The sequence below is a fragment of the Uloborus diversus genome, chromosome 7 (assembly GCF_026930045.1).
Source record: "Uloborus diversus isolate 005 chromosome 7, Udiv.v.3.1, whole genome shotgun sequence".
NCBI classification, from domain to species: Eukaryota; Metazoa; Arthropoda; class Arachnida; order Araneae; family Uloboridae; genus Uloborus; species Uloborus diversus.
Window position 1 is genome coordinate 17370754 of NC_072737.1, and position 13324 is coordinate 17384077.

Sequence of the window (13324 nt, forward strand, 5' to 3'; positions counted from 1 at the left end):
GTTTCTAGTCTTCAGAAATAAAAAGGTTTATTTTATTTTATTTATTTATTTTTTGTAAATATGTTTATGCTGTTTTCTCATTGTGTACATGTATGTAGTGTAGTCAATACGCTGCCAAATATATCACCAGCAATGGAGCAATAAGCTTTGCTGTCTGTTGCATGTACCATTTCTTTCTCTCTCTCTCTCTCTTTTTTTTTTTTTTTTTTTTGGACAAGACTTCCACAACTAATCAGTCAAGCCTTATTTAAACTTTAGCTATTGAATATATACACATATAACACTATTGTAATACAGTAGAAGGCCGTTATGAAGCACACCTTGAGACCACAGAGCTATTGTGTTATACAGGTTTTGGCGTTATATGGATCATTTCAAATTTTGAAGTTAATATTCTGAATATATCTATATATTTGCACCTCTACGTAAGTTTTAACTTCATTGAGTATTAAAGTACTAGCTATGCAGTATAATAGGTATACATATTGTCATTAGCAGATATGTGTCAAATCACAATCAAAAGAAAGTTATTATCCTGCACTTCTGCTAGCTTCATGGTTTGCATAACAGCTGCATTTTCAAGAATAATCTGGCGCTTTTTTTTTTCCTGTGAATATTAATTTTCAATTTAAAAAAAAAACGTTGAGTTAAGAAGGAAAGATGAAAAAACTGTTTCAAAATTTAATATCCCTAAAATATTTATGTTTGGAAGGTGAAATGAAGGGCCTTTTTAACTGCAAAATTTATTGTGTACTTCTGAAAAGTTGTGCGGTTTGTAGAGAATTGCATTATGTAGGTCGGTGTTACAAAAGTATTCTACTGTATTATACAGTGGAGAATATTCATTTAACGAAATGTTTTTAAAATAAACAATTGAGGCAGTGAGAAGCAAAGGGATGTGTGGACATTTTTAAGTTTTGAGTAAAACACATTTAAAGAGTACCATCTCTTACCGCAAGACAGAGGAGAGGTTCACCTACCATTTGTGCTGGTTATCTCCAAATTTTTAATTCTGCCACTTGCATCGCTTTGCTTCTCACTGCCTCAATTGTACTACATTAATGCCAGTAATATTTATCCAAATCAGTACTTTCCCTGTATTTAAAAAAAAAAGAAGAAAAAAAACATACTTATTTCAATGGTTACGAGACACTCTTTTTCAATGCAAAAAGAGTTTTGATTTTCTGACCCGAAAAAATCTTAAATAGTCAATTAGTTGGAAGTTAATTATTATTTTTTTACTCAAACACAGGCAATAATTTTTAATTATTTTTATGTTTGTTTAGCTTTAAATTTGTATGTACTATTTTAAATTCAAATTTCTCTCAATTATGATGTGTTATAAGGTTTTGGAACGTCAACTTGAGACAGATTTTGCAAATTAAAACATAATACAACATTTTTAGGAAGACAATTCTGATGACTTTCTGGTTGTTGATAATGATGATGGCAATGAAAGCTTTGAGGAGTATGAAATTGGCAACGAAACCAGAGTTCGAGCTGTTAGTTTTGTCCCAGGTGGTTATAATTGTAAGTTTTATTTTATTCCCACTTTAATCTTTTAATTAAAAGAAAACGAGGATTTTGATTTTTTATATATGGATGAGGTAATGTGCTGTACATAATTCTCTCTTTGTTCCTTTATTTTTTACCTTCTCCTTTGAATTTCTGCGTTATTTTTTGTATTTTATTTGTTCATGACAGATTTTTCTCATACTATGAATTTGGCTCTTCATCTTGCTATCATTTTTGTAGCACTTCAAGGCCACACCAAAAAACACCGGACATCTGAGGAAGATGAAGATCTGAATGTAGATGTTGATGATACAATAGCCTATGGTCAAGCTCAGTATCCTTTTCAGTGATCGCGCTAAGGATTTCAAATTGTTCGCCAGTAAATTAGCCAAATTTTTAAAGTGTTAGCCAAATTTCAAAAGTCTTAGTCAAAGACTAACTTTTACTCATTTTAATGTATTTTTGTCTGCAGAAATATTTAATCAAAAAGTGAAGTATAACTTAATTTTTGACAATTTTTTGATTATAAGGGCAAGGATATATCCAGGAATTTATCCGTTTTTACAAATTTGGTGAAAAAAAAATGCAAATTAAGTAGTTTTTCCACAAGTCATATGTAATTTTTCAAAGGAAAAAATGGCTAAAAACAACTTTAAGTGATATTTATCATTCTTTAATAAATTTGAGAGTAGAAATAAAAGCTTTTAACAAAGTAAAGACTGCATTCCCTATCTTACTCAGATGTTTCAGACATCGAACACAATGAAACAAAGGCAACACAATTCAACAAGGCATCCGCCAACACTTTCGACTCGGTAGCCAATCAGCGAGAGGCGCAAGTACAGTGGCGCAAAGAGGCAAGAGGCAAACGTCATCCTTCCTCTGATCCGATGCTAATGCGCGTGCCCGCCCCTCGATTTGCTCGGAGTGATCCGAGGATAAAACAACTTTCAGTGATTGCTAGTGTGGGAGTTTTGTGAAAGGTCCGTTTTTAGGGGTCAGAATTTTGTGAAGGGTCCGTTTTTAGGGGTCCAAATTTTGTGAACGGACCTAATTTTTATCTATATTGACATTTGAAATTAGATTTTTTTTCCTCTGTGTATATTTTAGAGAATTTTCTGTTCGCCAATAAATTCGCCAAATTCGAAATTTGTTCACTGATTTTACGATTTTATCACATTGGCCAATGCTTAACGCGGGGTCCCTGCTTTTTAAAAAGTTAAATTAAAACTTTTTATGAAATGTATAGCCTGGAGCAAAGGAGAGTCGGGGGGACATGGTTCAGTTGCTTAAATTTATAAAATGAAAGATGTTAATGGATTAAATTTTTGTACGAAAAGCAGGACAGGGGGTTATTGTTTTAAGCTATCGAAATCTTGGGCTAACTGGGAATGAGGAAAAATTATTACTTTAGTAGGGTTGTGGGCACTCTGAGTGTCTTACCGGAAGAGACTGTAATGAGCAAGGGGGTGGATAGCTTTAAGAGGGCCATCGATCTTTATTGGAGACTAATAAACTGACTAGGACCAGAGCCTGTTGCTGGTTGTCACATTTGTGAAATGATTGTTTTTTCATCATAGATTCAAGAAAACTGCGCTGTTTCATTAAACTATGGTATTTTTAAAAGAACATTTTGAATACATAGATACATACAATCTCTTATACAGTCAAACCTTGATATATCGAATCTCCTTATCTCGAAACCCTTGATGTCTCGAAAAAAACATTTTCCCCAGCATGTTCTATAAAAACCCCCTATGTATTTTCCATAGTTATCTCGAAATTTATTTTTCGAAACCTTTGATATGTCGAAATTTTTGCACAGAAGCAAGTTTCAATTCTTATTTTTCTTTGGAAATTTTTGTAGTGAAGCCAGTTCCAGGGACAATTGCTTAACATTTTTCATCCCTTTTCTTGGAAATTTTGTGAATAGGGGAGTGTTGGTATGAGAGGGGAGCTGTGTTGTATTTTCCCTACAGTTTAGAATCTTTGTGCATTTCTCTCAAACATGTTGTCCACTTTGAGGAAAGCGGGTCAATTTTTCGTCCGTCAGTTTTCAAGCAAAAACGGAAAATGTGTTCCTCATTTTCATCATTCTGCTTTTTTAACTCCTGCAAAATGTCTGCTGAGAACTTTTTGAATGTGGGGTTATTAGCTGAAGGCTATATTAGAATATAAAAAAAAATGAAATTGTTGTTCATTTTAAAATCTCATCCTGCGCACTTTTGACAATTAAGGTCACCGAAGCCAGGTTCAGCTATGAGAACTTGGAAATGTAATTAACATGGGAACTACTCCATTATTAAGTCTTGGATATCTTTGCTTACTGTTTATTGCATACTTCAAAAATTGAAATGGAACAGGATAACTTTAGTTTGAAAAAAAAAGGGAGGCATGGTGTAACAAGTTTGAAAACCACAGTAAATTGTCAGTATTACTGTAATTTAAATAAATTGCATAGCCTGAATTTCCATTTGTATGATTCAGCCTGTGTAAAATAAACAACCCTACAAGCAAAGAAGGAGCAGTCTCCATTTGCACTAAACCATTTGTATACTATCGATTATTGAGTAACTGCCTTTACCTTTACTTATTGTTTTACAATAATTAGCAAACTGTAATCAATTTCAAATACAAATACAAATACAAATGTGACGACCAGCAACAGGCTCTGGGCCCAGCTAGGCTGGTCCTAGTCAATTAATTAGTCCCCAATGAAGATCAATGGCCCTCTTAAAGCTATCCACTCCCTCGCTCATTACCGTCTCTTCCGGTAAGCTATTCCAAGTGCCCACGACCCTGCTAAAGTAGTAGTTTTTCCTGATTCCTGAGTTAGCCTGAGATTTAAATAGCTTAAAACAATGACCCCTTGTCCTGCTTTCCCCGCAAAAATTTAATCCATTTACATCTTTCATTTCGATAAATTTAAATAACTGAATCATGTCCCCTCTGACTCTCCTTTGCTCCAGGCTATACATGTTAAGCCTATTAAGTCTGGTATCATAATCTAAATCTGAGAGTCCCCTTACTAATTTAGTTACCCTTCTTTGAACCCTTTCCAATACAAAAATATCTTTCTTCAGATAAGGCGACCAAAACTGCACAGCGTACTCCAAATGAGGTCTTACCAAACTCCTATATAAAGGCAGAAGAACTTTCTTAGATTTGTTTGAAATAGATCTATTGATGAACCCAAGCATTTTGTTGGCTTTGTTACTAGCAATACTGCACTGTTGACTAAACTTGAAGTCCTGATTTATAAAGACACCCAGATCCATAACATTTTCTGCCTGATTTATGACTGAACCCTGTAAACGATATCTCATACGCTTATTTCCATGACCTAAGTGTAGCACTTGACATTTCTCCATATTAACGGCCATACCCCATTTATCTGCCCACTTAGTAATATGATCTAAATCCTCTTGCAGCTGTTTTACTTGTTCTTCATTTTCGACAATCCCCATAACTTTTACATCGTCAGCAAAACAATTCATGCTTCCAGAAATATTTTCATTGATGTCATTCATAAATATAATAAACAAAAGAGGCCCTAAAACTGATCCCTGAGGAACCCCACTTAAAACATCACTCCTTTCATGAAGAAGTCCTTAATTTTTAGTTTAATGTTTATTAAAACTTAAAAAATATTAATTCATGTTTTTAATTTAGTTGTTAAAATTGTATGTTCAATCAAAACAACTCTGTTTTTTGACATTGAATTATAAGAAGATATTTTTTCTTCAGGCCGATTTCAGGACCTGCAGATTTTATGCAGCATGGATAATGCACAGGAAACTACTGTAGATTAAACAATAATTTTAAAACTGATATGCATCCTCGTTAGTAACTTTCAAAAAGCGTATTTAATCAGAAACTTTATTCTCCTTAATTTTCACTGATACTCGGAGCTTGATGTCATACCAGGTGCAATGGATGACAAGGAACAGAAGGAGTTGCAACAGTTGCGTAGGGCAGTTCTGGAGTAAGTTGTTTCTCTTGAAAAAAATTTCTGAATGAACTGCATTTTGTACACAAAATTTTGATGTTATATTTCTGTTAAAATGAGAATTTTGACATTTATTCAAAATTTACTACAGACCTAGATAAAATGCCAAAAATATCTTGACAACTCAAGTAATTTTTAAAAGTTTCTGCAAAAATAAAAACTCTATATACATCCTGTGTTCTGTATTATCTCCATGAAAAAAAAAATGTTAAGTTATATCCAAATGGAGTGCCATTATGGGAAAAGCATGATTGCTAAGCATCATGTAATAATGAAGAAAAATGTTCCATGACTAAAAAAGCTTCTTTTTTTTTTGTTTGTTTGATCCAAATTTTGTTTTTCCAAATTTAGTTATGCATAAATTTGAAAGGGGGAAAAAAAAAAAAAAAACAGTGCACAGACTTTGCTAATTTTTCATGAATAACTTCTCCTTTTCTATCAACTTATCTGAGTCTGCTGAAAATAGTTTTACTACTTTTTTTTTTAATTCAGTTGATTCTGTTAGTATTAAAACTTCTAATTCCTTCAAAAAATTGTTTTTTAAAATATTCTTAAATTAAATGCTCTAAAATTAGTGCTGACTAATAATAAACTCACTGGTTTTGTTTTCTAAACTTTTTAATATTTAGAGACGAAGTATCATTTTTATTTTTTCAGAAATTCTGATGCTCAGCCACACGTTTTAGAATCTCGTAAATGGAGCCTGAGTGATGGTGAGAAAATATGACTTTTGACTATTACGCGACAGTATATTGATAGAATGTGTGTTGATTATCCTTTTGGATTTTCTCTATTTCTAACCCAAAATTATGATATGAAATTGTGTGAAATTTTAATATCAGTATAAAATTGTTTTCTTTACTAATAATAAAGCTGAAAGTCTCTCTGTCCAGAGGATGTCTGGATGTCTGTAGGATGTCTGGATGTCTGTAAGATGTCTGTGACGCGCATAGCGCCTAGACCATTCGGCCGATTTTCATGAAATTTGGCACAAAGTTAGTATGTAGCATGGGGGTGTGCACCTCGAAGCGATTTTTCGAAAATTTGATGTGGTTCTTTTTCTATTCCAATTTTAAGAAAAAAATATCATAAGATGGACGAGTAAATTGCGAAATTATCATAACGTGGAACCGTAACATGGGCACAAGCCAATTGGCGAGATACGAAATTATCATAACGTGGAACCGTAAGATGGGTATAAGCCAACTGGCGAGAAAATTCACCATACATTATTTGTAAATATACAGGCGAACCAAAAGACCTTTTGATTTTTCTATTACGGGCAAAGCCGTGCGAGTATCACTAGTATGTAATAAAGGTTTTGTGAGCATGGTGACACTTGTTCTGTTGACTAGTAATCTGTAAATGTTTTTAAAATCACTTTGGTTTACTACAAATTTGCCACCTGAAATGTTTTATTCATCTGTTTCTCCTATTTCCCGCTTCAAATTTTCAAATATATTTCAATATTTACAAAATTGTCAGGAAATTTTAATATTCCTCATCAAAATTTATGAAATATTGCTTTACTTTTGCAATACTTGTTATCATAATTTTGTAAAACAATTTTTTTTATCTCTCCTAATAGATTTGAGAAGAATAAATGGAACTGCAAGGTATTCAGCATTCTGTGTTCTAATATAAAATTTTCAGCTTAAACCAATATTTCTTGTTATTTTTATGCTTGTTTTTAAAATATTTACTTAGGATTTTCAAAATTTTTATCAAAAGCATGTGTTAAAACTGTAACTACATTAGTTAGTTTCTTTTTCTATGTTAATCATTATTTTTATTTTTTGCTTTAAGCCACTCACAATCTGAATGCATTGGTGCCCATATGCAAGATTTTAAGGGGGAGGGGGGGGCGCTCAGATTTTTCCGCATGGTTTAGCAGGATATTTTCCCCACCAAAACCGATTTCTGTACAGATTAGAGTAATTAAAATTTGACATTTTTAATGACTTATTCATCAATGGCTATAGAAGAAATGTTTTTACATTTTTGCAAAGAAAAAAGTACTAAAAGCAAGGAAGTTCTAATTTCTAAGGAGGGGCTTGATCCCCCATATGGGCCCCCATGTCTGAATGTGAATCATAAGTTTTTCTTTTATAGTTTAATCACGTGCTTTGTCATGAAACAACACTAGTGATTAATCACATGTTGAGTTTTTGTCCTCCTTGATATTCAAGTGATTAACAACCTTTTTTAATACAAATTATACCAATATTGTACAAGTTTACATTATATAATGTACAAGTTTACAACATACAAATACAAATAATATTTAATGCGTATCATAATTAATTAATGATTTATGCTTTGAATAACCAATATTCATATTAAATTCTCATCATAAGTTTCCTGTGAAATAATAAAACTGTCGTTCCATTTCAATTTTATTTTTTGTTTTGTTTAGCAAATTTTATTAATGTTATTTCAATTCATTCATCTTTTCTTTTAGTGATAATGAAGAACCAATGCATACAGAAGTGAATGCAAACGGTAATATTGCCTTTTTTAAATTCCCATTAAAATTAATTTCATGTGTCACCATCCATCTCTTGCATATCTTTCTTGTTTCAATGCCGGACGATTGATCATATTTCACTTTGCAAGATTTTCCCCAGGAGTTCAAAGAATGTGTTTAGATATCTCTTGTCACTTTTTAAAAGAACCTTTTAGACATCAAGCATTTTTAAAATGGTATAAATACTTATGCAAGGCTTACTATCTGTATATATGAAGGATGATGCATTTGTGTTTGTATGCACGCATGTTCTGTATACAAATCCGTTTGGATTGAATTTTCGCCAAATCCGGCAGGAAAGTACTTTTATGTGTAGGAATTGACATAGTGGTGTTTTTTTTTAACTTAAAAATTCTTCAAAGCAATCTAGTTTTAAAATTTAGTATCAGAGAAGTGTGTAAGCAAATTAAAGTCTGTATGCTAATTAGAATATTGGGAATATTTTTTTCTGATTAAACCAGATGGAAAAGGCACAGCTCAGATTGAATTGTAATACAAGGTTCGTACTTCCTTAAAAAACTCTTATTTTCATTAAGCAAAATTAAGGTCCTTAAAAAACCCTTAAAAAGTCCTTAATTTTCTGAAAATTTCCTTAATTTTTTCAAAACTATATTAAGTTTGGTCCCCTTTTCTTAGTTTTTCTATTTTATCCCTTCAAATCTTCATCCTCCATCATACAAGATTCGTACTTCCTTAAAAAACTCTTATTTTCATCAAGCAAAATTAAGGTCCTTAAAAAACCCTTAAAAAGTCCTTAATTTTCTGAAAATTTCCTTAATTTTTTCAAAACTATATTAAGTTTGGTCCCCTTTTCTTAGTTTTTCTATTTTATCCCTTCAAATCTTCATCCTCCGCGTTTTCTGCCGAAAACGTATGTTTGGGAAACGTGCCAACGATGTCAAACACGTGTTTTGCCGAAAATTGCATGTGTTGTTTGAAATTTCAATCTTTTTGCATCCTGCAAATATTTCAATCATTTTTAATGTTGAAAGGTTTTTTCACCATAGGCTACTTTATATCTACGTATTTTGTTCATTATTTCAATAATAATTTTTTCTTAAATTTATTTTAGAAAAAATGCAAAAGTCAGTCAAAAAAAATGTGGGCTAACTCCCACAAGCTCAGATCGTATTTAAACTTGGCATGTTACTTTTTTATGTATTTTAAGAAAACCTTCTAAATATTTATGGGGAATCTGTAATGGTTTACGCTTTTGCAGCCTGTGAATTTTTTTTTTTTTTTTTTTGGAATTTCATGATTAAATGAAGCAATTTCAAGTAGTTATTTTGATCTTGAAATAGGGTTATGAAGTTTTTTTTAAACCAAATTATAAATTCCAATACAAGAGAAAAGGTTAACCAATTATTTATATTTATATATGTTTATTTATTTTCAATTCTCGCTGTGATGTTCTACCAGATAAGGAAAACCTAGATTTTTATTCTGTTGTAAATTTTTACTTTATAAATGAACCTAATTTTAAAATTTACAATATAGTTTTCTATACCTTAACTTCAAATGTTTTTCGTTAAAAAAATATTTTTTTTTCTAAAAAATATGAAAAAGTGATATTATTTAGTGATACAGACAAGATTGAACTCTAGCTCCCTCAACCCTTTATTTCAGGACTTGGAGGGCTAGAAATTGCTGCCTCTCTTTCAAAATTTAAATTTATTTTGAAATAAACAAACTTGCAAGGATTGGTGCAATGCAGCAAATTTGTTCAAAATGGGATGTTAATAACAACAAATGCAAAGCATTAATAAACCATAGTTTGAATACATTGAAAAAAGATTTTAGTTCTTTTTCTTCAATTTCCCTCTCACTCCAATAAGGTATGCTAAAAAATAATGCTTCAGTATACAAATAATTTTTTACATTTATCCTCATTTTCCTGATCTTTTTTATAACTGAAATTTGAGATATAAATACAATGCTTTAAAAACAATATGTGCCATGTATTGTATTAATCACTACCCATTTATTTCAAAGATAATTAATAAGGGATAAGTTTGTATTATCTTTGAATTTGGTAAATTTGCCATTTTTTGCTCAATTTTGGAATGTCATGGACTTCAAGGGCTATTTTGATCTTATCTCTATTCTGCATGATTAAAAAAAAAATTTTTTTTTTTTTTTTTGGATTTCTTCCCTTTTGATCTCAGACCACTCTCATCCGTGTGATGTATGACATTTTAAAATATAATTCACTGATAATGGGGCATCACAGTCAATTGTGCCTTTTCCTGCAGTTTGGGAACAATGTTATGCATTTGTGTATGTGTATATAAATATGTATCAAGTACTTTCCCCCTGGGAAACTTTGAAATGGTGTGTCTAAAATTATCTTATTATTTCCAATGAGTCCTTAAAAAGTCCTTAATTTTCATTTTTAAAAATGAGTATGAACCCTGTAATATAATTAAAGAACTTGTGCCACAATAATAATGCAGAATATGTCCTGAAGTTCCTTTCATTTTAATCCTATTGAAATATTCTAACAAGATTTTAGGTCAGAATCTGAAGGTGAAGAAAGGCAGGGTTGCCTACCTATGGGGGGGGGGGGGGGGTAATGGCGCAGACTGCGGCATTGAATTTGGGTGGGGAGTTGAGGGGTATTTTTTTCATTTAGAGGGGGGGGGTCTTGCGATATTTAAGGAGTTGCGCCCTTGCTCTAAGGAGGGGGGAGATGAAGGAGGAAGTGTAATTTTTTCATGCCTACATTCATTTAGTTGTCAAAGCGAAATGTGGAATTAATAAACATTTTGGCAGTGCTGGGAATAAACTAGTAACATGATGGAACATATGTGCTAGGGAAGCACATATGTTTTTGTGCTTGAATTGTGTTGCTTGGAACCAAGGGGATTTCAAATTAAAGGGGGGAAAAGGGATCACAAAAAAAGGGATTACTCAAGGGTTCCACAAAGCTTGAATTCTTCCTCTTAACTTAAATTAGTTACTGAAAAACTGATAATGCTTTTAATTAATATTTTCACTAGGAGCATCAGAAAGAAAGTATCAAAATGAGTTACAGATTTAAAAATATTTACCGTCAATCTACGACCTTTGACCAGGACAGCACAATTGAATGCAATACTTTTATTAAAATGACATTTTGTATTCATCTTTGCCTCAGAAATTTGAGTTATCCCTTTTATTGGAATTATGGTGCTGCTTCAAAGGTGACTATCTTCAATTACCATGAAAGACACTGTTGACATTTTTACCAGTTCTAACAACGTGTATCTGCAATAATAATAATAATAATAATAAGGTATTGCATTTAAATTTATGCTTAAAAATTTGAAGACTATAAATATTGTTTGAATAGTTTTTTATTTTGTCAGAAGTAAACCATGTTCAGAAGATTGCAATTAAACTAATTCTGAAGAAGTACCAGGGGTTTTGTGAAAAAAGTGGACATTATCAATCAAATTCAGAAATGCTGTGCTGGGAGATAGGAAGCCATGTCAAAGACGATTTATTCCAAAATTTGAATTTGTGAGGTATAACCATGTGAGATAGCCGGTAACATGAAATGCTCAGCTAAACTACTCACGAACATTGTTCATTTGCAATTTTTTTCTTTCATTTTCCAATGATACATCTCTGTTTTTAAGTAATCGTCATTAAATAACTATCTACTATTAGACTAATTTCATATGAAACAAGTTGTTTGCCTTGAAAACGTTTCACCACATTATGTTATTTCTAAAGTTTTCCTTTTGTATCTTTAACTTTTTGTCCCATCAAAATTTTAAGCAATCTCATACATGTTGCAGTGTTTTTTTGTTCACCCACAGATGCCTTAATTCGCTGACATACAGTAGCTTCTCCCTGACTTCATATGTGAAGGGGTTAAAGTTTTTGTAACTAACTGTTTGTGATTTTGTGAGTGTATTGTATGTAACTGTAAATGGTCTCATTATATCAAAAGGTAAAAAGAAAGAAAATATTTTATGAGAAACTCAATTTACAAACAATACATAGAAATGCTGTAAATCAGAACTCACTGGTTGAGTACTATTGAACAATGAATTGTTCAATTGTTCATGTGAATTGAATTTTGAAACCAAATAAATCTATAAATAGATGGATAATTAATAAATAAATAAAATGCAGTTGGTATTTGCTGCAATGGCATTGCTCTATTAAATTGACGTAGTATAACAATGTAGGGGCTTATATTCTTTTTGACTTATGGGAGAAGGGGAGAATTACATTATGGAGGCAACTGGGAAAATAATATAGATAATCATGACAATATAAACATACTTTTGAAAGGAAAATGTATTGCAATGAAGGGATTCTAATTCTTTTTTACTTGGGGGGGGGGGAGGAATTACATTATAGAGGCAACTGGGAAAATAATATGGGCAATCATGACAGAATGTAAATATTCTTTCGAAAGGAAAATGTATTGCAATGAAGGGGCTCTTAATTCCTTAGGGGGAGGGAGGAATTAGATTATGGAGGCAACTGGGAAAATAATATAGAGAATCATGACAGACTATAAACATTCTTTAAAATTCAAGTTGGTGCACTGATAAATTAATAAACTTTTCCATGATTCTTTTGATTCTGTATGAAAAGTAATTGAAACTGAAAACTGACTTCAATCTTCGCTTCTGGAACCATATTAAGTTAAGTTGCATGTGTGCCGGAACTCAACTAGTGTTAATTAATATTTAATCATGTCAAATGACTAGGACTGGGTCTAGCTAAGTCCAGAGCTTGCTCCTGTTTATGGTATTTGTGTTTCTATATGAGCTTAAAAAATTATTGGCATCACAACTTGTAATATCTTTGAAAGTTTGTTGCATTGTTACTTTAAAAAGTCAACTTATTTATTCATTTTAATTTTACAGATGTATTTCCGGAAGAAAAGGAAAAGTAAGTACTTCTCATTTTTTTTTGATGTAATTAACTAGTTTAATGAAGGGTCACATATAGTTCTTTTTAATTAGCTCTTGAAAAATCATTATACAAAGTTTTGAGCTAAAAAGTTAAAAAATACTGTAAATTCAGTTTAATATAGTCATAGTTAATTTTAATAAGTATTTAATGTTTCTAGTTTTCAGATCTCATTTCTTTGATTAATTTTCCCATTATTTTTTTTTATTTTATGTTCCCAATCTCATTTGGAGTTTTCAAAACAGCACCTTTATTTTAAAATTGTTTTAAAGGCATTTGATTTAAACTCTTTGAGAAACAAACAGTGACTCAGTTGTATAAAAACAAAGTAGTTATTTATTAAAGAATAAAAATATTAT